The sequence below is a fragment of the Macrobrachium rosenbergii genome, chromosome 11 (assembly GCF_040412425.1).
Source record: "Macrobrachium rosenbergii isolate ZJJX-2024 chromosome 11, ASM4041242v1, whole genome shotgun sequence".
In the NCBI taxonomy this organism is placed as follows: domain Eukaryota; kingdom Metazoa; phylum Arthropoda; class Malacostraca; order Decapoda; family Palaemonidae; genus Macrobrachium; species Macrobrachium rosenbergii.
In genome coordinates, this window is record NC_089751.1 from 27,833,412 (window position 1) to 27,857,860 (window position 24,449).

General features: G+C 35.3%; 1 long non-coding RNA gene across 1 annotated transcript; it reads right to left on the minus strand.

Moving 5' to 3' along the window:
* Window positions 1-1,588: 1,588 nt before the first annotated feature.
* LOC136843263 (uncharacterized) lies at window positions 1,589-23,694 on the minus strand. Its single transcript, XR_010854503.1, has 5 exons — window positions 19,508-23,694; window positions 18,637-18,712; window positions 17,409-17,900; window positions 14,270-14,358; window positions 1,589-12,911 (listed from the first exon to the last, which is right to left on the minus strand). It is a non-coding gene; the product is annotated as an uncharacterized lncRNA (long non-coding RNA).
* Window positions 23,695-24,449: the final 755 nt, after the last annotated feature.

Here is a 24,449-nt window from a genome sequence, read left to right on the forward strand (position 1 = left end):
TTGCAGAAAGTTGAAACTATCTCATATTTCATTGTAGTGTGGTAAAACTTTCTCTCTCTCTCTCTCTCTCTCTCTCTCTCTCTCTCTCTCTCTCTCTCTCTCTCTCAATATTTCATTGTAGAGAGGTGAAACTATCTCTCATAATATTTCATTGTAGTGTGGTAAAACTATCTCTCTCTCTCTCTAGTTATATTTCGTTGTAGAGAGGTGAAACACTCTCATAATATTTCATTGTGTGGTAAAGCTTTCTCTCTCTCTCTCTCTCTCTCTCTCTCTCTCTCTCTCTCTCTCTCTCTCTCTCTCTCTCTCTCTCTCTCTCTCTCTCTCTCTCGTTATATTTCACTGTGGAGAGGTGAAACTATCTCATAATATTGTAGTGTGGTAAAATTCTCTCTCTCTCTCTCTCTCTCTCTCTCTCTCTCTCTCTCTCTCTCTCTCTCTCTCTCTCTCTCTCTCTCTCTGGTAGACATCAGCGGTGTCTCACACTGACGGACCTGGGGCAACCCGAACGAACTGTAAGGTTCGTAATGTAAAGTGTAAGGGGTCTCGTTATATTTTATTGTAGAGAGGTGATTCTCTCATAATATTTCATTGTAGTGTGGTAAAGCTCTCTCTCTCTCTCTCTCTCTCTCTCTCTCTCTCTCTCTCTCTCTCTCTCTCTCTCTCTCTCTCTCTCTCTCTCTCGTGATATTCCATTGAAGAGAGGTGAAACTATCTCTCATAATTCATCGTTGTGTGGTAAAACTCACTCTCTCTCGTAACATTGCATTGTAGAGAGGTGAAACCATCTCAATATTTCACTGTAGTGTGGTAAAACTCCTCTCTCTCTCTCTCTCTCTCTCTCTCTCTCTCTCTCTCTCTCTCTCTCTCTCTCTCTCTCTCTCTCTCACAGTCTGCGATGGTTGCAAGCCGCCAAGAAGTCAAGTTTGAGACAAAGTAATGAGTGACAATAATACCAAGTTCAAGGACGTAAGATAAACCATACATAAAGTCACACGTGACTTTTAGTAAAGGTGCTTTAAAGTGCATGAAATTACAAGTTCCTATAGAAGGGTCGAGTAAGTTTAAACTAAGCAAGTCTTAGAAAGTATGGCTAAAACTTAAGTTCTCAAGGCAAATAGGGAGGGAGAGCAGAAAATGTGAATGAGTTTATATTGAGAGAGAGCAGAAAATTTGGCGTTTATACTAAGGCTAAAACTATAAAAGATTTGCGAGTACCCATTTAGAGCACAGACCAGGCTTAACACCTTTGAAAGTAAGATCTTCCTAATTAAAGATATTTTTTTTCACTTAAAGCTTCCGAATGTAAAGAGGAAAAATGTCTTTATAAATACCACATAGAACGCAGTTATTTCGATAGGAAATGATCCAATAGAATGCGATGAGAAAAAGGCTAGATTAATGCTTGTAACGAGTGACGACGTAAAAGAACTGACCGTGTAGAAGGGCGTGAATGCATATTGATGATGTCCTAGGTTGTGACGTACCATCCATAATGTTTAGTCGTAAATGTTGTGACGTCATAGATGTAAGTAGTATTGTATAAGCAAGCAATGTAGAATATAGTGAGGAAATAAAAACTAAGAAGTAACCGGACAATCTTTTATTTAAATCCAAAAATATAATTTCATAAGGGTAGTTTACTCCAGATAATACAATTTTTTTTTTTACCTCTTGGAGCCAGCGTTGTAATGCCCTGAAGGAGGGAATGCCCCCAGCAGGAGATATATACAGCCAGTCAGTTACCAACTTTTGAAGCCGACCCAAAGGGTTTCAGTTTTCTAAGCTAACAGCTGATTACCGAAATGGGAGAAGTCTCCTATACTTCCCCTGTGGTATCCCAGATGTACTTTTCTATGCCACCAATGATGATTGTTATACAGACCCTTTCAAATGTCAAAGAGAACCTAAGTACAGAGACACCAAGAGGGGCGTGGTCAAGTTACCACTGAGACAAGCCTTGGCTTCCGTTCGCTCACGGCTGTGAATTCGTGCTTAGGCAAATGCTTGCTTGACGAGTAGTGTCTAGTGAAACATGACGTGAAAAACCCGTAGAGTTGTACCTCCAGAATTTCGTTACGGAGCATAGCCTAATGGCCAAAAAATTCCAAGTCCAGTGCTTTGTGGATAACCTAGTAAAATATCTACGGGGTGTAACCATACATTCCGATATTCTGCTTCCCGTTTTCGTTGAGATTTCGAAACTGGAAGAGTTTCTCTCGCTTCTTATTTAGAAAATGAGTCTTTTAGTCAACCTTCATAGAAAACCGAGCAGGAACAATAACCGAAGGACACTTACGATAAATATTATTTCGAACGTAAAAGCCATCTGACACGGACTTTGTACCTGACAGAATTCTTGACTTTGAGAGCTGTAGAGGATAATTTACTTAATTATTAATTGATATGGTTACTTTATCCTTATTTACAGAGATATTTATATGGAAAATTGACTTCATTCTTTTCAATACGGAGTTGACTGGAGTAACTTAATTCGTTTTTAGGTTATCACAGAGTCTGTTAACCTGGCATCTTCCAGCATTTTGACGTCGTTTGATATCAAATTATACGTACAGTAATTGACTTTGATTATTTACTGTAATTTTACAGCATTTTTTACTTAGTTTAATTTTCTCTTTAAAATAATTTTTTATGCTACAAACTGCTTACTTTCTTTTTGAATAAAAATTTACCTGCAATTTAAGTGATTTTAACTGATTAGCCTATTAAAATTACATGCACTAAAACATTCCGTTATATATAAATATTTTTTTAAACTTTAAATTCAATTAATTAATTCAAAACTTTTCCGTCACATAGCCTACTTAGTTTGGTTCTATTTTAATTTTACATGATATTTTCGTCTACAATATTAATTTACAAAGTTTGGAATACTCATTTATATTCTCAGATGTCATTCTGAACAGGAGAATTACAGAAATTTCACAATTAAACTAAACAAAAGCTAGTTAACTTTATTTCACTTTAAATTACAAGTCATCCTCCGGTCTTTAGTTACAGCAAAAGCAATTAATTGCACCAAGACACATACAGCCCCCCCAAAAGCAGACAAGTGACCCAAATGCCTTCGGTGGAACAAGAGTGCCTTGAGGCACCCACCCCCGAAAAAAAAAAAAAACTTCGTCTTAGGGCCCATGACACCATTCAATGTAAGTGATTGAGTCGGGTAAATGGTCAGAGACGTGCAAAGCTAATGTCCTCCTGCCCCATTCTTCCTCCCCCAGCAGGACAGCAGGTCGGACTAACGTCGCCTTCACCTTACACATGGACCACCAGGCTAATTTAGGTTCTGCGTGATAAACCTTGCAAAAATCCATCCCATCGCCAGATAATTATAAAGGAATGTCCAGCGTCTGACTGGAACATTTCCTCGGGTCTTTTTAGGTTAAGATGTCTTCTCAAATCTTTCAGCTTCCAGTTTTTAAGTCTCTGGAAAGCAATACTGTATTGATCACCAGAACAGGAATGCAAGACTAAGCATAATTCATACTGTGTTTCATATTGCTCACTAGATACAAGACAATAAAAATTAATACAATGCATATCAGAATATGGCCACATGACTAAAACTTGCCTACAAATGAAAACTGCTATTTAATTTTGAACAAGAACGTGTTGCTAAAATTGTTGTTTCACATACCCACGAGAACAGGGTTACAAGACATCAAAAACTGCAACTTTGTGTTGATCCACCAGTGCAGGGGCCACAGAATAATGGACATTGCCTTTTTTAACAAGTACTGATTTCGATAAACTTTGCTTTTAATTTAGACATCATACCTCAAGTCTTGCCTTTAAATTGGTAATATTGACTGCTGACAAACCAAATTTCAATTACTGTTTTGATATTCCAATCTTGGGCTTTTATCATATCTCTTCTATAACAATAGCTCACTTAAAGGCCTTTATAAAAATGATGTAATTCTACACGATTCTGACACTTTTTACATTGAGTGCTTAAAGGTAATGCTATTATCAAAAGTGCCAAGTCAATTTTGTGATTTAGATAGAATTACTGTTGTTCATTCCTGTTCTAGTCACTAATTATGCAATTCCCAGGTTACTGAACTCTTAATTCTTGACGATCCAGTTACCTTTATAAAGAAAATATCGCAGATAATACTTCTACTCTTGTGATTACTATTACGTAAAATCAACTCTGGAAATTACAGAATTTCCATGCAAACAACATTCCTCAAATAACATACCTTCTGGCCAAAAAAATCTCCATAACTGACACTTTCTGGGTTAAAAACTCTCTCCAACTGTAAAACTTCATAAGCATTGACCAGAGTCGAACTGACTCGACCTAAACAAAGAAACACTACATAAAAAACTTTCCTAAGCAAAAAACAAGCGAGCAAACACTTTCCACTGAAAAAATCAAAACGATACCTTTAGATAAAGAAAAAACTCGTAAAGTGACATTTTTGGAGAGTAGAAAATTTAAACCAACAGACTTTGTAGCTGAAAATCAATAACCTAATCATTTCCCGGCAACACATAAACCTCCCTTAATCAACAGACTTTTTTCACAGTAATTTCATCCAGACTAAAATACTTTCTAGGCAGCAAACTCTCAAACTGGAACAAACAAGCCAACACACTTTCTAGGCAAAGAAGTCCTCCGAAGTTACCCAATTTCTAGGCACAAAAACATAAGAACTAGCACAATGGGCAAAAAAAAAGAGAGCACTTCCAACCAACACTTCCTGGACAAAAACCTCTCCCAAACAAAACACATTCTAGGTAAAAAAAAAATCTCTTCCAAGGATACACAATATTTAGAAAAAAAAAAACCTCTCCCAAGCATATGCACTTTCCAGACAAAAAAAATTTTTGAACCGATACACTTTTTAGGCGAAACTTTGAGCTTTATAATAAAACTCATGAGATAAGAAGCATTTTAAGTCAATATCTCACGAATCCTAAAAAGAACACCCAGACTCATATAAATTCTAGACGAATTTTAGCAGGAAAAAATCACAAGCCAACAGACATCCTAGGCAAAAACACAAGAGAATTGCTTTACAGCAAAACTACATCTAATAGACTTTCTAGCCAAAGGAATCACAAACTAACAGACTTTCTAGAAAGAAAAATACAAAAAACAGATTATTTTGTTAAAATATGCAAAACAACAAACTTTCTATCTCCAAAAAGTGCAAACTAACAAGACATCCAAGGACAGAATAAAGTTAAAAACTAACAGTTTATAGCAAGAATGGCAACTAGAAGACTACCAGTAAAATTCCCAATCCACAAACTAACAGGCTTTCAAGCAAAAACAAAATCAGGCATATTGAAAGCCAATTCAAAGCTAACAGACTTCGTGAGGGCAAAACCATCAAGTTGACAGACTTCCTGAAGGCAGAACAACCTCAGACTAACAGACTACATGGAAGTAAAAGCAACGAACAAACATCGTAAATAAAAACATGTCACAAACTACCAAATTACTTTAAGGAGAATATAAAAAAGCAAGTGTACATTCTAAACCCGAAGTATTACAAACACAGAAACCTCCTGAATGTAAAAAATATAAGAGCAGACTTCTGCAAACAAACTATCCTGAAGAATCAAATTTCTCAGGCAAAATTTCACAGATGAACAGACTTTCTAAAAGTGAAAGTATCACACAATAACAAATGTCCTGAAAGCAAAAGTGTCACATCAAACTTCCTGAATACATAAACAGAAAAAAAAAAAACTTAGACTATGAAATGTGGAAGTATCACAGACCAGCAGACTTTCCACAACCAACACCACCACAAACTAACAGACTTTCTAAACAAAAATCTAGTAAAAACAAAGACTTCCTGAATCCCTTTTGACCTTTAACCATCCTTTTCCTAAACCCTGGACTTGTTTAAGAAACCAGCAAACATATCCAGCGCTTTAAACTTCGTATCGTGTATTTAGATGATACTAATGATCATGAATCATGATTTTACCATCGTGCACCAAAAAGGCTGTCCAAATTATCACGAGCAAGGGCTGAAACCTAAACTCCACTGCCACTAAGTGATTTCTGAAAGCCAAATTCAGCTTTCAACAACAAACTGCTGAATAGTAAATCGTCTGTCAACAACTAACATCCGAATATCACATCCATAGTCACCAAGTAACAGCTGAATACCAGATAATCACAAAATGTCCAACAAACTAATTCTGTTCGCATTACATACTCCAGTATCATAAGCCAAACTTTTTTAGTAACATCTTGGAAGAATGCTGTAGGAATCTTTTATCACAAGGCAGTACTGACCAAATAAAAGTTTCATCATGATCTACCTTTAAAATCCACAAGCTATAGAGTAACAAGCTTCCCTGTGAACCAAAATATACTATTACAAACTAAATCACATTAATCACAACGTCTTATTGTTATTGCTTACAAAAAAACAACACTTATTAACAGAACTCTATAAAAACCAAACTTCAACTTTTAGTTTCTCTTTTACATAACTCTGCCATCGTAGTATACCACCTCGAATTCAAAAGCATCACGATCAAGGGCTTGATTAAAACACAAAACCACCATCGTGAAAATAGACGTATCTAATCCTATATTAAACATACTGACAACTTTGATCTTTGTAATAGAACACTAGAAGGTCAAACCTTAAAAAGCCTCTACATATATCGATTGACATATGACAGTGAAAAAACCAGGACCTGGAATATCAAATCTAAAAACAGTTTACAATCTAGTGATTCCTCAAGTTACCTTGATGCAGTAAGACATGCCAAGACAATTTTGAAACTCTGCAAAGCTTTACCAGTTATACTTCTAAATATCCACAAGACAATCAAATCAAATCTCTTATCATAAATTCTCCAAGAAACAAAATGCCCCAACCAATACCACCATTACATAACCACCTCACATCAGGGACACGTATCTCCAATTCTAAAAGCCAACACAAGGCTCAGTAAACCAGTACAACATCTTCATTGTCAAAAAACTTTCAAAAGAAGCCTGGGAACACCTGAAGCCATTTACTTTCATAAACTGCAATAAACACTTCAAAAATCTACGTTAAAGGTTTCTGAAACTTCTGTAAGAAGTAGCAAGCAGGTTCTCCACAGCATCTAATTCATCTAAATCTTACCACCTAAACTTTTAGCTGGAATACTTCCATATCAATTAAGCCTTCCGTGGAAAGATAACCTAAAAATGAGAACAGTTTCCTCATTTCATGAAAGGAGAGAACAAACAACACTGTTCAAAAATTCATCTTTTGCAATCAGTGAAGTCGGGATATTACCTCATACGGCCTCAAAATCCCAGCATTCTTTTTTGTAAGGAATTTGGTTATAGTATTATAACCTTTCCAGTATGTGAAAGGCCACATTATCACACATTACAATTCTTAAATAACTTATTTCCTTACAATTTTAGGACAAAGATTTCCACCAAAATTCCTCCTAATTAACAAACACCCGGTTTTGTCTAATTAACTGATGTTATGAACTTGCAAGATTTCTCACACAGAATTTTAAAATGGCCACTGTGGTATTTAGCCCTTCTTTATTTCAGGTACACGAACAGAATGTCAGGCCTAAGACGAGAAGGCGTTTGAGCCCCAAGCTGGTACCCCCTTTTGGAATGACGGCATGTACTCGAAATATAATTAAAAGTTTTGTCATATACGTGACCAAAAGGATAACTTTTAACTTTCCAAATATTCTGACCTGATTTACTTTACATCCTTTAAGACAAATTTTAACTGTACAAATGTCTTGAAACTTTATGTCTTTTAAGACATCTGATGGGATATAAATGATATTGAATACTTGAAAGTAATCTTGTGAAAGACTTTCATGAAAATTAGCTCATAAAAACAGCATGTGACACAATCAATCAAATCCAGCATGAGCTAAAATTGCAAATTCTGCCCAAGAAAATAAGCTCTCTAATCTTGGTAAATGGTGGTCTACATCTTAGAATTACTCCATTAATCACAAAATTTACATGAACTTTGCGCCAAGAAACAGTACTTAAAGCAACGGAATCTAATAATTAACTTACAAGTAAAATGTGACAGTTCAGAGTGAAAAAATTTCCTGAAATGACAACTTTTCTTAGAAACTAATCTAAGCTTTTGAAGTTATGCATATAGAGTACTTTTTTCATCTAACTATACGAATCAAATTTAGTCAAGTATCCCTTATACAAATAAATCAGTCTTAAATATCAATATCTCTGAAGACAGATCAAATATCCCTATCCACAAATATTTACAAGTAAATTCATACACAGCTCTAAGAAAAGAATCTGATAGCTCAAAGCCAACCGCACAATGGCCAAAACATTCGAAGATATTTTTCCAAAGAAATCTTTCGTTTGAAGTTCCTCATTTTCCAGAAGATTAATTAAAAGACTCAAATTCTGTAACAAGACGATGGAGAAATTTCAGTATGGAATCTCAAAAACTGAAAACAGAATGCCAAAATATATGAAAATCACAGATTTTCTTACAAGTTATTCTTAGAACAAAATGAACTGGGATTTTTTTTGGCCATCATACACCGTATGATACAAAATTCTGGCAGTAAAATCTATTGACTTAATATGTCATATCAAAACACTACATGCTGAGCAAACATTTGCTTGTAAGTACAAATACAACAATATGAGTGAATAGGCCAAAGCTTGTCTTAGAAGTAACAACACCCTCCTTGGACTTCCTGTACACGAAAGTTCTCTTTTGACATTGAAATGGTTTAACAGTCTCATTTGTGGCACAGAAAATTGGAACTCATCCAGGAAAACAAAAGGGAAGCAAATAAGGTTTCTCCCACCTCAGTAATCAGCTATCAGCTTAGAAAACTGAAACCCTTTGGGCAGACTTCAAAGTTGGTAACCGACTGCCTGTATATACCTCCTGCTGGGGGCATTCCCTCCTTCGGGGCAGTACAATGCTGACCCCAAGGGGTCCTTTATTTTAAAACTTTCCATTTTCTATCTACTGTACATAGTATACTGTATACATATACATATATATATATGAGGACTTCTGTACTTCAACTTGTCTTAATAATGAGCAAAATTACATAGTTTTCTTCCGAACTGTTCAGGTTTACAAATTAATGCTTGTTTTTTACAGATACTGCTCTAGTTCTCATTCTGTATACACTACTAAAATAAAAGGCCTTCTTTCTCACATACTAACATGAGATAAAACTTTTAACTGAACCACATTACAAAACATGAACTACTGAAAATTTAAGATGGCAATTCTAGAATTCACATAAGAATGTTAGTGTGAAAATGGTAAGAGTGAGTACTTAATCCCTGCGTCTGAAAGTAATGGCAAAACACTTTAGTGTGCAGTTTAAGTGTGTAATTTAAGTGTGTCTTTAGATTAGGAATGTGCAGTTTAAGTGTGTGTTTAGAATACGAATGTAAGTGTGAAAATCTTGAGAGTGAGTACTTAATCCCTGTGTCTGGGAGTATTGGCAAAAACTCCTTGGTATATAGTTTAAAAGTGTGTAGTTTAAGAATGTGTTTAAAGTAAGAGTGTAAGGATGAAAAAGGTAATTGTGAAGTGTGAAAATATTAAGAGTGAGGTACTTAATCCCTGTGTCTGGGAGTATTGGCACAAAACTCCTTGGTATGTGTGTGTGTGTGTGTGTGTGTGTGTGGTTTCAGCAAAGCATGTCATGTGTTCGTAGATTAAAAAATATGCTTCAGTGAGAGAGAGAGAGAGAGAGAGAGAGAGAGAGAGAGAGAGAGAGAGAGAGAGAGAGAGAGAGAGAGAGAGAGAGAGAGAAAATGACAGTGCTTCATCAACAAAGAATGCAGGCTTTATTATAGCATGAAACGTACAGGGTTTTTGCTCCCAAGAGTTCAAGAGATCAGAACTGCTTCTACAGTGCAAAAAATAAAAATGCAATTCTGAAGCCTCCAAGTTGTGTTGTTAGTTTGCAAAGTGTTCGTACGTAACAGCTGCAACAGCAGACTGAAGAAATGTCCTTGATGTGTAGTGTGTGATTTTCGAGCTGACAGAAAAAGAAGTCTAGTCAGAATGGAAGATTGAGAGGAAGTAGCAAGAACAATGTCCTATTTATCTGTATGAATTCACAAAAATATTCAGTTCCTATAGCTATTAACATTGCAAAAAAATATTGGCACTTCAGATTTCTGCAAACGTAGGCCACTGGGGGAAATCTATATAGCTTTGAATAACTTTGCAATAACTATTGACACATCAAATTTCTACAAACATTGGCCACAGGGGAAAATCTCTATAGCTTTGAGTCTCCAAATTCAGAGTTCATCAAGCCTATGTTGCAATGTCCACTTGGTATAGCACAGACAAGGAGACAATGATTACTTGTATAATGTTCTTGATTTTTTCTCCTGTCCCAAGAAATAACAGAAGAACTAACTACTCTTTACAGGTAAATGAAGGTTAAGATTTGACGAGAACAGACTAAAAGCTGAAATACAGAAGTCCTTGTACAATAATTTTCCCATTATTCAAATTTTTACGGTAAATTCTTAACATTAACAGTTAACTGAATCTTGATCTGATCTAATTACTGAACTTCAATGGGAATTATATGAAACATGTTAACAAAAAAAATTAAAGTTTAATACCTTAAGCTAAAAACAAATCTCCATATGTCCAGACACTGTTGCACCTGAAATTCTGAAATTTACAAAACCTATAACTCAGAAATAGTAAATGTGAATTCCTCAAAGGAGTTGCGTTAACAAAGCCATGAACATCTAAGACATATCTAATCAAAATGTAACTAAAGGCAATTTCCGCAGTGATTTCGTTCCAAAGCTGAGACTGGATTCTTTTGTTAAGATTTCATTCCTGATAACTATCATTAGGGCAAGTATGGCATAACAAAATATAACAAAATTCCCTGACCATCAAACAGTAATACCTGTCCTCATTTAAAGTAAAGTTTAGAACCTGAGCTTACATCAAGATTCATTTATCTATAATATTTTCAGAAAAACCAAATTATCCTCCAGTAACACATTCAATATGACTGTTAATAGTGCCACAATCCCTCTAAAGCAATACTTTGAATTTGAGTTTGCTTATCAAATCATTTATCTACCTGATTCTACCATATAATTGTCAAAATACCAAACTATTCTCAAAGCAAAACTTTCAATTTGAAACCTTCAGATGCCAGCAGTGTCTAGAAATATGCAAAGATGCCATGACAATAATGCTCTTGCTAAGGGTGTCTCCAATATTTACAGCATTAACTTTTAATTTGTTTGTGTTTAATATTAAGCAACATTATTTTCATGGCAAGTTTTGTACAAAATTTACTAAGTATCATTTAATCACTTAAAAAGAATGACAAGTTCTTTATGTCATCAAATTTGAGATAAAACTAATAAAATGAATTAAGAAATTTCCTCTGTCTTAACAGTGTACACATGTAAATGCTTCAGGCTATGGTATCTCTCCTGTATTAAACAAAGACTTTCAGTAACCTAAGTTTTCAAAAATAAGTACCAAGCTTACATAACATTACAATAACGGAAGACCTCGAAACTATTACAAATTAATTCAAAAGGAAGTCTGATATAAATAAATGATTGAAACAAACTTAGGATGAAGGCTAAGAGGTGTTTGCGATAAGCTTGACACCAAGTCCCTACTATGATGGAAGGTAGTTTGAGAATATCTTTAAGACTTACTGAAAAAAATATCAAAACATTATTTGATGAAAATATTATCTATTCCTCAAAGGTTCATACCTCTCAGGTTTTATTCCACAAAACTATTCCTAACTATACTGACCACTACCAAAATAGTCCACTAAATTAGGAAAACTAGTCCTTCTAACTAATGAACTTTTGGAAAATGACTGAAAATAACTGAAATTACCTACTATTAAATTTACGTGACCTACTGGACACAGCAAATCAAAACTACAGTAATGCAAAAACTACCTTTATGTGTATGTGACTTCCTGATATAAGCTAGTCATAACACTGCCATGGCTACTTAAAGGAGACACTGCACTGACATCAGATTCATTTTTGATATATGCAACCCGAAATATCCAGAGCTATTTAACACCTTAAACTAAACTAATGAGAATTATAGGTAAGCATTATGAATTATTAAGTTTGCTAAGCTACTAAATAGCTAATAGCACCACTAGGAAATTCAAGTGAAAACTATGAATCCTGAAACATGGCTGTATTAAACATATGAGATACTGAAGCAAAAAATTTATGTATCCTGAAGCAACTAAACTTTTAGATAGTTAGCCTTAAACTTATGAAACTTAAATAAAAAGCAAAAGAAATAGTGTATCCTGAAGTCTGCCAGACAGCTAGTACTGAATAAGAAATTAAATTACTTAGGTATCCGGATACACTGAACCACTTGTAACTGATATCAAAATAATATTAGATTAAAGAAAACATGAAACTATGTATCCTGAAACATAAAGAACTATTTGGCTGCGAATATTAAACTATTAAGAAATTTATATTAAAAATCTATTTATCCTAAAGAAATATAGAGCTAATATTCAATTTCAAAGTGGTAAGAATTTAAAATAAAACTATCTTGAAATATACTGAAGTACTTGACATATTAAACTTATGAATCTTACGCAGAAAAGACTATGTATCCTGACGTACTGTACTGTAAATCTAACCCAATCCTACTTTTAACAGTCAAAGGAGATGACATTGTAATCTCACAATACTAAAGTATGGCCCTTTTCCAACAGCTGTGTTAATGGGACCATTGTTTTTTGCACTCTGGCACTAGGTACAAATCTGATGAACAAAAATGTAGTTTCTGCTTGAATTTTCTTTCTTCTTTCATAGCAGGTACTTGGTGATGCTGGAGTCTGTCTAAATTTGTCCCCATGCTGCTGACACTTTCCTGAAAGATGGGGAAGAAGTTAATGACATCAAATTCCATTGAAATCTTTTGGCTTACGAGGTACCGAGATAAAAGATAATTCGTTATAACTGGGCCTTAAGCATCCTACACCTAGGCCCCTTTTGCTAAAAGGGGCACAGATGGGACAGGGCCTTTTCAAACCTGTATCGAATACCCATAGCCTTTTATCAATGGTATCCTAATGAAATGAAATTTCATTTGGTTAAAGCTACAGTAAATAGTAATTTAACGTTAGGTTACACTGCAAATTTCACTTAAAAAATGTGAGACGTTCTTAGTGCAAGTTGCAATTTAGCAAATTGAAATTAACAATTGTGTAACTCAGTTAAATATTTTTTTATTATTATTATTATTATTATTATTATTATTATTATTATTATTAATTATTATTATTATTATTATTATTATTATTTGGGTCTGTCTATAACATTAATAAGACAATTTCAACATTTTCACGTAATCTGAGAAGATAGTTCAGCACCAATGATGCCCCACTTCTCTCTCATTCGTCTTAAACCCTCTAGGTGTTGGGTCAGTTATTTTCAGTACAGTCGTATCTTCTGTGAATAAATGAATTATTCACAGTACTTGCAAGAAAACCAAATCGTTCTCAACAGTACATTAGAACTGACCCATAATTATTGAGGAGATGGTAGAGAAAATCAAAAGTCTTACAGAACTTCAAAATTTCGTGGAATGGAATGGAATGGAATGGAATGGAATGGAATGGAATATAAAATTTAGGCAAAAGGCCAAGCACTAGTAGCTATGAGGTCATTCAGCGCTGAAAGGGAAATTGACATTAAGAAGGTTTTAAAAATGTAGCAGGAGGAAAACCTTGCAATTTCACTTTGAAACAATTCTTAGGAGAGGGTGGAAAGCAAGATGGAAGAATAGAATATCAACGGTGGTGGTGCAGTAAAAGGAACGAAAGGGGTTGCAGTTAGGGGCCGAAGGGATGCTGCAATGAACCTTAGGTAATGCCTAAAGTGCGCCATGCGAGGTGCACTGATGGCACTATCCCTCTACGGGGTTCAAAATTTCATAACACTGCACCAAGATTGTTAATATAAAAGCTATGAATAATATATAGTTCTACTTCCCTAACTCTGTTTACTGTTATAGTTAAAGTTACTTTACCAAAACTAACAAAAACTTTCCCAAAACTAACATCAATCTGCCCTAGGCCTAAGTCCAAAACCTTAAACTGCATCATTTTAAGTATCTGTAAAATCCTCTAAATATGTAGTTTCAGCTCCATCTGAACAACCATTCCTATCCCATTTAACTTGTACTTTTCCCCAAAGAAGCAGATTTCACAATAATCAAACACCTACCTTTGTTAAAGTGTTGCACAACTCACTCTGAGTAATTTTCTTCAGGATTCATTAATTATTCCCCTCAAGAAATTGTAGCCGTGGATAACCTGGAATGAAGGGTAAGAAGTTAATTAAATCAAGGAAACTGAAGTCTTCTGGTTACAAGGTAAGGTAAGGTAAGAATAGAGTTAGCTGCAAACTGGCATAAAGTATCTATACACAGATCTGTTACACAGAGGTGGACAGATGGGATCTTTGCTATTGTTGAAGTCTGTATTACAATATTTCTATTATTATTATTATTATTATTATTATTATTATTATTATTATTATTATTATTATTATTATTATTATTATTATTATTATTATTATTCAGAAAATAAACTCCTATTCATATGGAACTAGCCTACAGGTGTTACTGACTTGAAATTCAAGCTTCAAAAGGATATGGTGTTCATTTGAAGGAAGTTACAGAAGGTAATAGGAAATACTAAAAGAAGAGATCAGTTGTTAGAAAGGGGAAAAAATAAATCAATAAATAAATAGATGGAAATATAAATACGTTGATAAAATGCAAGGTGAACTGTTTCAGGGTAGTAAAGTGATATAATGAGTGGTGATAACTGTAGTAATTATTTAATACTCAAGTCAATCTCTGCAACTGTAAATTTAATAGAAAAAATGTTTGGTCTTCGACGTAAATTTCACTATAAACTGACAGAAGCTTTTGAATACAAACAAATTATTATTATTATTATTATTATTATTATTATTATTATTATTATTATTATTATTATTATTATTATTTGGAAGGGGTCCCTCTTTTAGGGCTGTGTTGTTAAAGACAACTGCTGTTGCAACGGCATTTACCTTGCAGAGAGTCTTCTCCATTCCTGTTATTATATTCTTCTCAAATAAAAGAAGACTAAGAAGCAGAATACTGAAGACTCTCTACAAGCTACATGCCATTGTAACAACAATTATTATTATTATACTCAAGATTATTATTATTATTATTATTATTATTATTATTTACAGAAAACAGAACTTGGATGGGAAGGCTCCGCATTAAGAACATGCCCTTGGGCAGCCAATCATAATTCAGCACCGATCATGACCTCCCATAAGTACCAACCCGATACATCGTTTCTTCCAGACCTCCTGCAACCACGTCCAGAGGATGACCAACGAGCTGGTCGAAACATTTCGACGGTACCTACAAAGAACCTGAACCCAGACGAACGATTTCTGATTGAATATTGTAATAAAATACTTCAATATTCCGCCTGTCCTTTTCAACATGAATATCGGCCAACTGACTAACATCGCTGAGCCTGAAAAGCTGTCATAAGGAGGATAGAAACAGACACTATATAAAATAAATTCATTCTAATACAGCCATCCTTTTTAATAAGACCTGTTTAAATGAAAAAGATACTCCTTCATATATTATTATTATTATTATTATTATTATTATTATTATTATTATTATTATTATTATTATTATTATTATTCCATCATGATGTGCTGAGAACAGGAATGTTACCACCATCTGAAGCCAACTTCTCTAACATGAAATGAGTATCAATACAAAAAGTACTTGGGCCTAGCTACGACCCTGGTAAGACATGCAACATTTTCCAAAAATCTGGAAAAGATGAAATAATTGAGAACTTCTAGGTTTCTGAATAACAATTAATAATCTGTTTTTCTGTATGAGTTATGCACAACAAAAACCTTTCTCCTCTCGTTCATTTGCCCAAAGCAATGACTTATTACTTTGGCAGACTGATTTAATTGTAAAAACTATTCTTAGCCTATTGATATCAATAAGCTCTTAAACTGTACTTAGAACTGCCTCCCTTGTCTCTGATTGTCATCCATTCCCGGTCCTCTGTGCAAAACCTTAAACTGCACTGTTTTTAGATCCTCAAGTGTTCAAGTGAAAATGCAATGCATTTCTACCCTTATGCAATTTTCCTTGTATTTTACAATTTAATTCCATTTTTATCTAATTATTTACTAATTTGTTAATTTATTTTTTTTAAAACGGGTCTCTTCTTCCTATATTTCCTATTACCTTCTGTTACTTATATCAGTTAAACACCGTAATCCTTGGAAGTTTAAATTTCAAGTCAATGGCCCCTGTGGTGGGCTTGTTCCATATGAATAGGGTTCATCCTATGAACAATAATAATAATTTTGTTGTAAATAAATACCTGTCATAACATTATTCCCATTCAAAGTTATTATGTTCATTCTAAAATAGTTAATATAATTTTTTCCTGCTAACAGGTATAACAACAAGAAAACGTCCACAAAAATGTCTTTAGTTCCAAGTTTCCCAAAGAAACCCTGTTTCATGTTCTTTAATACCTGTCTCCCTACATTTTTTTTTATGTGTGTCGGTCAAGTGGTATTGTCCAAATTCTTTCCTAGTTCTCCACTTGTACCTAGAGGCTATATTATGGCAGTTCTGATACCAGTGCATTCTACGGTGGCTTGAAAATCTCTAAATTAACAAATTAATGGACAAGACACTTGTAGTCAAAGCAACACAATGTGGTATCACATTATCTCTTCAACAGTTTATAGAAACTTTTGTTTTTTAAGGTCGGTTTGTGATCTTCAACTGCGTGAATTTTAAAAGATAAATAAAAAATGCTCTAAAATGTGTTTAATGTTAAAAGTAATCTGTAATTTTCCTGACATACAAACCTTGAAGCAAAACCTTATGTAAAGAACGAAGGTTTGTATTCATGTAGGAACAAATCTTGTGTTGGCCGGAAAGATTTTTAGTTGGTTTAATAAGTTTATACACTTCAAGATTAATTCCTAAAAATCCAGCCTCACTACAATAATGAAAAAAAATTCATTTGGACATTCAATTTCCTCTCTCACTTTCATGAATTAATAACTGCTCTCTTCGTTCTGTATTCCCTATTACCTTCTGTCACTTCTCTCAAATGAACACCATAATATTCTTTGGAAGTGAATTTCCGAGTTAATGGCCCCTATGGGCTTATTCAATACGAATAGGGTTCCTCTCCTGAACAACAACAACAATAATAATAATAATAATAATAATAATAATAATAATAATGCAATAAAAATAATAATAAACTCAGTAAACTGTTTTAGTTTATAAAGGCTTTACCTTACAGGCTGTGATCCAAAGGACAAACATTGTTTGGCCCACTTCAGTACAGGACGTCCCTGTAGGGGAATAGCGCGTCGTCAGTGCACCTCAAGGTTCTTTGCAGCGTCCCTAGCTGCAACTCCTGTCATTCCTGTTACTGTAGCTCTGTTCATATTCTCTTTCTTCTATTTTACTTTTCACCCTCTCTGATAATTGTTTCATAGTGTAACTTGGAGGCTTTTCTCCTGTTACACCTTTCAAACCTTTCTACTCTTAATTTCCCTTTCAGCGCTGAATGACCTCTCAGCTTCATCCAAGAAAGCTTGTTGTTTTCTTCCAACAGTCACTGGTCACTAACATGTGCAATATCTAACCTTTAATATCAATACTCTGATTTACACAATCCTTATCATTCGGCAAAAATCTGGTCCACATGATACTGCGAAGAAATGTGACTTCATGCTACGTTGTCATGGATGTGACGTGATCAAATGGTGGCAAACCAGAGACCTAAAAACGAAATATTAATTATTAGTAACATATTAGTTCAACCTAACTCACACTCTAGCAGATGGATTAGATCTAGAGAAGTATTTGGAGGCTAAGAATCTTGATAAATATCACAAAAGTGGTTTTACAGTACTTTACACGTGCAAGGAATGGAGTTATAAAGGATGTTAAATTCAGGAAACGGTCTCATTAACTTAACTGGACTTTATTAACATGTGCTTTGTAGAGGGAGAGGGTCGTAGGATGCAATAAGAGCAGTAAAGGTGAAAGAAGGTACACAGCAACACCTCAACGTACCGCACATCAACTTAGCGGATCATTTTTTCCAGTGCTACCATTTCGAATGAGACTTTTTTTATATGAGAAGTGTAAAGTACAGGTTAGCTTAGGTTAGCAACTATGTGGAACTGCTGTTACCTGCAAGATATCTAGAAAATATTCAAGTGCAGGGTGTAATTTAGGTTCTTTGTGACTGAACAGACTTGTTTCTTATCAGAAAGGCCAGATCCTCAAAGCGATGTCTGTTAAGACGAAGTGTTACTGCATACCCTTTAGCCAATATGACAGATATCAAGTAACTGCAAAAGATACTGTGGCGCTATTTTCATGTACTGACAGTCTTTCAGTAATGCAGTAGAAACCCCTCAAAATCTACCATGGCCTCTGATTCTGGGTTATCAGGCCAACAATGTCAGAAAAGGCACCTCCACGAGGAACAACAGCCAATTAGGCCTACCTCTAAAGAAGCCAGTTGAGAGTCTATTTCTATTAAAACAGAGGACTTGGCCAACTTCCACTTCCATACACAGAATCTGTAACACAAACCAGATACACAGGATAAATATCTAAATAAAATAAATTCTGCATTACAAATCTAACATTCAAAGTCACACCAGAATCGGAACATGAATATGGCTAACAGTACAAGAATGTGCCTTCGTGGACATGTTAACAGGAGCAGACTGTCTTACAGATTCATAGAGCATTTTTGTACAGACTGGTATGTGTTACAAAAATAGCAATGCTGAATACGAAGTATTAGCTAAGATATATCACACTTTTGATCTTAATCTCCCAGACTATGGCTGCAGAGAAATATACAAACTTAAGGCTACATACGAGTTAGGTACCAGAGAAAAGTTGAAGAATTTTAAAAGAACACACACCCGTTCCTTTAGTTTCATATATAACAGTACACTTATATGAAGATACTTTCCAATTAAAACGTAAATCATGCAAGCACGAATGAGCTTAATCCAGTACTATTTCAATGTATTTCTCTTAATGTAACGTAGAAGACGATCAGTAACAATGGATTAACAATAATATGAGACTAGTATGTGAAGAATAGAACAACATAACGCAAATTCATTTATCAACAAACCATTCATTTAAATATGCCATAAGGAAAAATAAAATAGAGAATTCGGTCCTAATTGGTTTCGTGTGTGTGTGTGTGTGTGTGTGTGTGTGTGTGTGTGTGTGTGTGTGTGTGTGTGTGTGTGTGTGTGTGTGTGTGTGTGTGTGTGTGTGTCGGGGAGTGAAAGAAAAATATACTTACACACAAAACATACCAATAACAAAACACTTTTATGATAGGTACTCACCAAAAACTATGGTTTCCTCTGAAAATTGCCTTCTATTCTACTATGTTTCAGAGCCCCTTTCAGCTGTCAGATGATGTTGCAGGAGGAGGAAGCAAAGAAGGCAGCTCCAGTTACGCCTTCCATGCCATTCCGTACATAAAGTACTCCAGCATTTTTGTTATGTATGGTATATACAGAAGCAGTCTCCTAAGGTGTGCAGAGGGGCTTTGCAAGTTGAACCCTGGTATGATGTCCCCTTTTGAATCTCGTTACTGTAACACGGCATTGTTTCTTTTGACTCAAAAATTCCTGTAAATTCTCTGGGACATGCACTACAACTGGGCCGATTTGGAGGATCCACAAGCCTGGGCCTCCCTGATGGAGGCTTGGGATCACCAACCACCTCCTCCTCAGGATTCCCAGCACTAGAAGTCCTATGAGGCTCAGCATGGTGGTTGTCATGGCCTTCAGCTGGCCATTCATCGGAATTGAAATTTAACAGAACCTCAAATGCCACTTCGTGGAAACTGCGTAGTGACAATATTTGGCATGTGTGCTTCTGGTAAGGTACAAATGCATTGTGCAATGCAGTATACAGTAAGTGCATCTACATGTACGGAGGATTCTTTTGAGCCAGCATTCTAAGCAATGTCAGTGTCCTAGTTGTCATTTGAATTGCCAGTCATACAACTCTTTCGTCATGGACAGACGGCACCCTCTGCCAAAGTGGTGCTCCAAAACATAAACATAACTTCAGAAATGGAATTACTTTTTTCACAAAAAGCCATAAAGTCGAGAACATAACCACATCAGCTTTGCATAAAATATACATCCTGGTTCAATATCATGAGCTTTTTGGGTGGATTCTGCACTTTTATTGATAACCTCCTTGTCAATGAATGCATTCCTTCGTCCAAAGAAAGGTATTGTTCAGATCTTGACACGGCCTCTGCAAGCGGCCCATCACTGTGTACACTAAAATTAATCTCTTTTTTTTTCTGGCAGTGCTATTCTATCGAAGGCATGGAATACTTAAACAATTGTCTGAATCAATTAAAACTCATCACCTGTGAACGCATTGAAAACGAATATGATTTGTTCTTTGTCCAGTACATCTCTTCAGCCATTTCTATCATCATCATAAAAATATAAATCACAAAATAATATTCAACCACTGAGTTATTGCAGACCTTCCACTCCTCATAGGCCCTTGTTTGACCAACATCATCTTAACAGGACTTGGCATACTCTTTTGTTTCCTTCATGATATAATGGAAAATCTCTACAGTAATGAAAAGCTGCATGATTCCTAAAGGACTCAATAGTCATGCCTTAGTTGGTGGTTAAATCAAATGGGTGGAAGGGTTCTAAGATTATAGACCAACCCTCACGTCCTTTTTCCAAGAATGGGCATAGGGTAGAGGCCTTGACTAGCTTTCCGCAACCTGGAGAATGTGTGGTCTGAACATTTTTTTGGTCCTCTATCACTGTCTACATTACAATTTTGAACAGGAATTTTGTTAACACTGTCATTACTTTCTTCCACATCGCTATCAAAGCATAATAGTTCACTATCATATTTACTAGGGGCTGGTGAATGCTTTTGTAGTTATCCCACTCTTATATTTGGATATTTTCAGTGTACCTAATGTCTTAGGTACACATGCATACAAAATTAATAAACTATCACGTAATGACGTGGCTAGACAATATGAATGACCGCATCAATGTGCAGGCTTAGATCTGGTGCCTTCTAGTACCCTGCCTAGCACATCCCAAACAAAACCAAGGCATCCGTTATATATTAATTTTTTTGTCGAATGTAATATGAGATATACAAATTTGTTAAAAGAATTGCTAATATATGGCACAAAGGGGAATCAAATGGATCTGAATGGGTTACACGACAGTCCACTGAAAAGATGCACATGAACAGTTGGCTGCCAACCTGTCAGCATAACGACTGTGATTACTATTGCTTCCTGCACCAATTCTGCTTTATCTTTCTTTAGCTGTTGTATATCAGTACCATAATAAATCATGAAAACAACTCAGACTTACTGATAGAACGACTAATTGAGCAGATTGATCAATAGTCAGGAGCCTGAGCCGAGGTCATAAATGGGACTATCACAGATAGGTTTGACCCGTTTTCACGGTCGGATTCCTCAAGCCTAACCCTGCCTCCCTACTCTGCATCCACTCCCACAAGCCAATTCTACCTCAGGCCACTGGCCTCCTCAGCCTAGGCTATTGAGACTAACGGGCCTAGGCCTAGCCTCCATATAAGCTACTTGGCTGACTAGGCCTAACCTAACTAAGCAAGGGATATAAGCTAGTTTTGGCGCCAAGGCCTGTCTCAGCCTCGCACCTTGGTCAAATTAGCCTAGCCTAACCAAGGTTAACATGAAATGGCCACTGCTACATGCACAAACCTTAACCATTAAATTCCAAGTAACCTGCTGAGCCCGGCTAATAGTCATAGGTCTCTCTCTCTCTCTCTCTGATAGTCTATGAACCCCATTTGGAGGAGTAGGTCTAACTGTGAGTTAATATCCAGCCTGTTTATTTAACTTTAGCCTAAGCCCAAGTGCTTCGGGATGGCCTAGAATAAGCCTACTTTTGTACTGGTAAAATTTATCTTTACGATAGGATAATGGTGCCTGATATAAAGCATAGTTTGCTCTCATTAACTCATACATTACTAGATCAAACATAAAACATAACGAATAGGTGATCTAAGGAAAATCACATTTATTCTTGATAAGCAAAATATGAAATTTCAAATGTAAATGATCAACTTTATGAACGCCACGCAACTGTGTTTACGGACGAAGTGTGCAACATTTGTTACAAAAGGTTTCTGACCACGAAGTGGCTGGAATTATTCAAGAAAGGTGAACCTTTGACACCCAGGTGTCCCAACTCTGCTAACCAATACTGACATTTGGATCTGTCTCAGAATGCACCAAGCAGCACGATTTCAAGCAGCACCGTAAACACAGCAATTACTGTTGACAAAAGAAAAAAAAATAGAAATAACACAGCAAACATTACCGACACCACTCCTAACTCGGGAAGAGATCCAAGGATCTCAGCTTTCAGAGAATCAGAATTATCTGTTCTCAGTCCAACCCTTAATTTTGCCAGTTTACCTTCATCTGCCTAACATTCCTTTGCACACCGTTTCTTTATTCCTGCATTCCTTGTCTCCCAAACACCTCTCCCATCAAACATTTTCGAAGCTTTTAAGTCTCCCATTGAGGAAACGGATGTTCGGATCATCACAACTGAAGACTAAAACAACTCCTGTCAACACAGAAAATAAGAGCGACAATGCATAAAAGATGATTGACGTGGGCCCGTCCGATAAACAGTCAAACAGCTTTCACGGCTTCACCAGCTAATAGTTGCCACCTGCTACACCAGATCTTCCTTCGACAACTAGCTCGTAATCGTTTGTAATTCTTTACAAATTACTCTTTTTGTATGATTAGATTTCTTGCCACTTGGTTTTCTACTACTTATTGACCGAAACTAACTTACGTTCTTTTTTTTTTTTTACATAATACCAAACCACATATCTCACTTGTAACAGCTCACCTCCTAGACTTGGCGCTTTTAAATTCTCCAGTTTTCTGCTTAGAGTATGCACACAACAGTTGGCCTTTAGTTTCGGTGGAATTCATCATTATAATTTCTAAGAGTTCCATTCATATCTGCAATTTATATTTGTAAAATGCACCTTAAACGAAATAAACTGGAAAAGGGATGTATTTGTGGGAACAAAAGGCTAAAATATTATGGATACCTAGAAGACTCAGTACTGGGTGCTTTCTGTCTCATCCTGAACTAAAAGGTACCAATACCGACTGTGTCATTCTTTCTGAAATTACCCAGCGTAACTTTTCAGCATAACTCATTATTTTAAATTCACAATTATGGAGAGCAGTGCTGAGTCAGTGAGAAAATAACAAAAACAAATGATCATTAAAAAGGGTCAGAGATAAAAAAAAAAAAAAAATAAAAAAAAAGAGTATCAAGCATAAGTTGAGGCTGCAGAAAAATTGATCAGTCTGTCTATTTACTTCGGTCTCGTTCACATTTAATAATACAGAACGATAAATACAAGTCAATATTTCCATACCAGTTAAACTTTCATATCATTCATAACCCTTCTTCATAAATACCAGTTAATAACCCTTACCAGTGCCATTTCAAGTTGACTGAATTAATGAATGACATTAACAGATTAAACAAGTGTGGAGATTGATATAAGCGGGAATATCACAAAGGTATGAACAAATGAAACTGACTGCCTCATGAATGCAGTAAGTACCATTATTATTTGCAAATATTACAAAAACAAAAACCGTTTGATGTCGAAGTCACTACACCTAGCTTTAGAAAGGTGATCTTTATCAGTTTTTTTTTTTTCAGAAATTACTGAATTAGATTAGTAGACTGCATCACTATAAAGTACTTAACTTTTTAAGACTTTACAATTTGGAATCTAGTATCAGGTTTCTCTCTCAGTGTTTATCACAAAGGTCTTTATTTTAACAAGTTGGCTAGATATGACTAATTCATACTCCATTTTACACAGTGTTCCAACGTCTAAGTACTTTTGGCTATGATATTAAAACTAAATATGCCTACCAAACCTACCAGTGTTGATGTGAATTTTGATTAAAATTAAAATAAAGTTGCAAGTTCCATATACAAACTTCCATGAAAACATTCCACTTTTTTTATATTTCTTTGTTAAATCACAATAATGAATAAGTATTTTTTAATTAATTTTGTACATTAAGATAATGTGAATATGATTTAAACTATGTAGTCATTTTTAGGTCCTTGTTGATCTCTCTCTCTCTCTCTCTCTCTCTCTCTCTCTCTCTCTCTCTCTCTCTCTCTCTCTCTCTCTTTTATTTTTACATAAATCAAGTTGATGTTGTGCTAG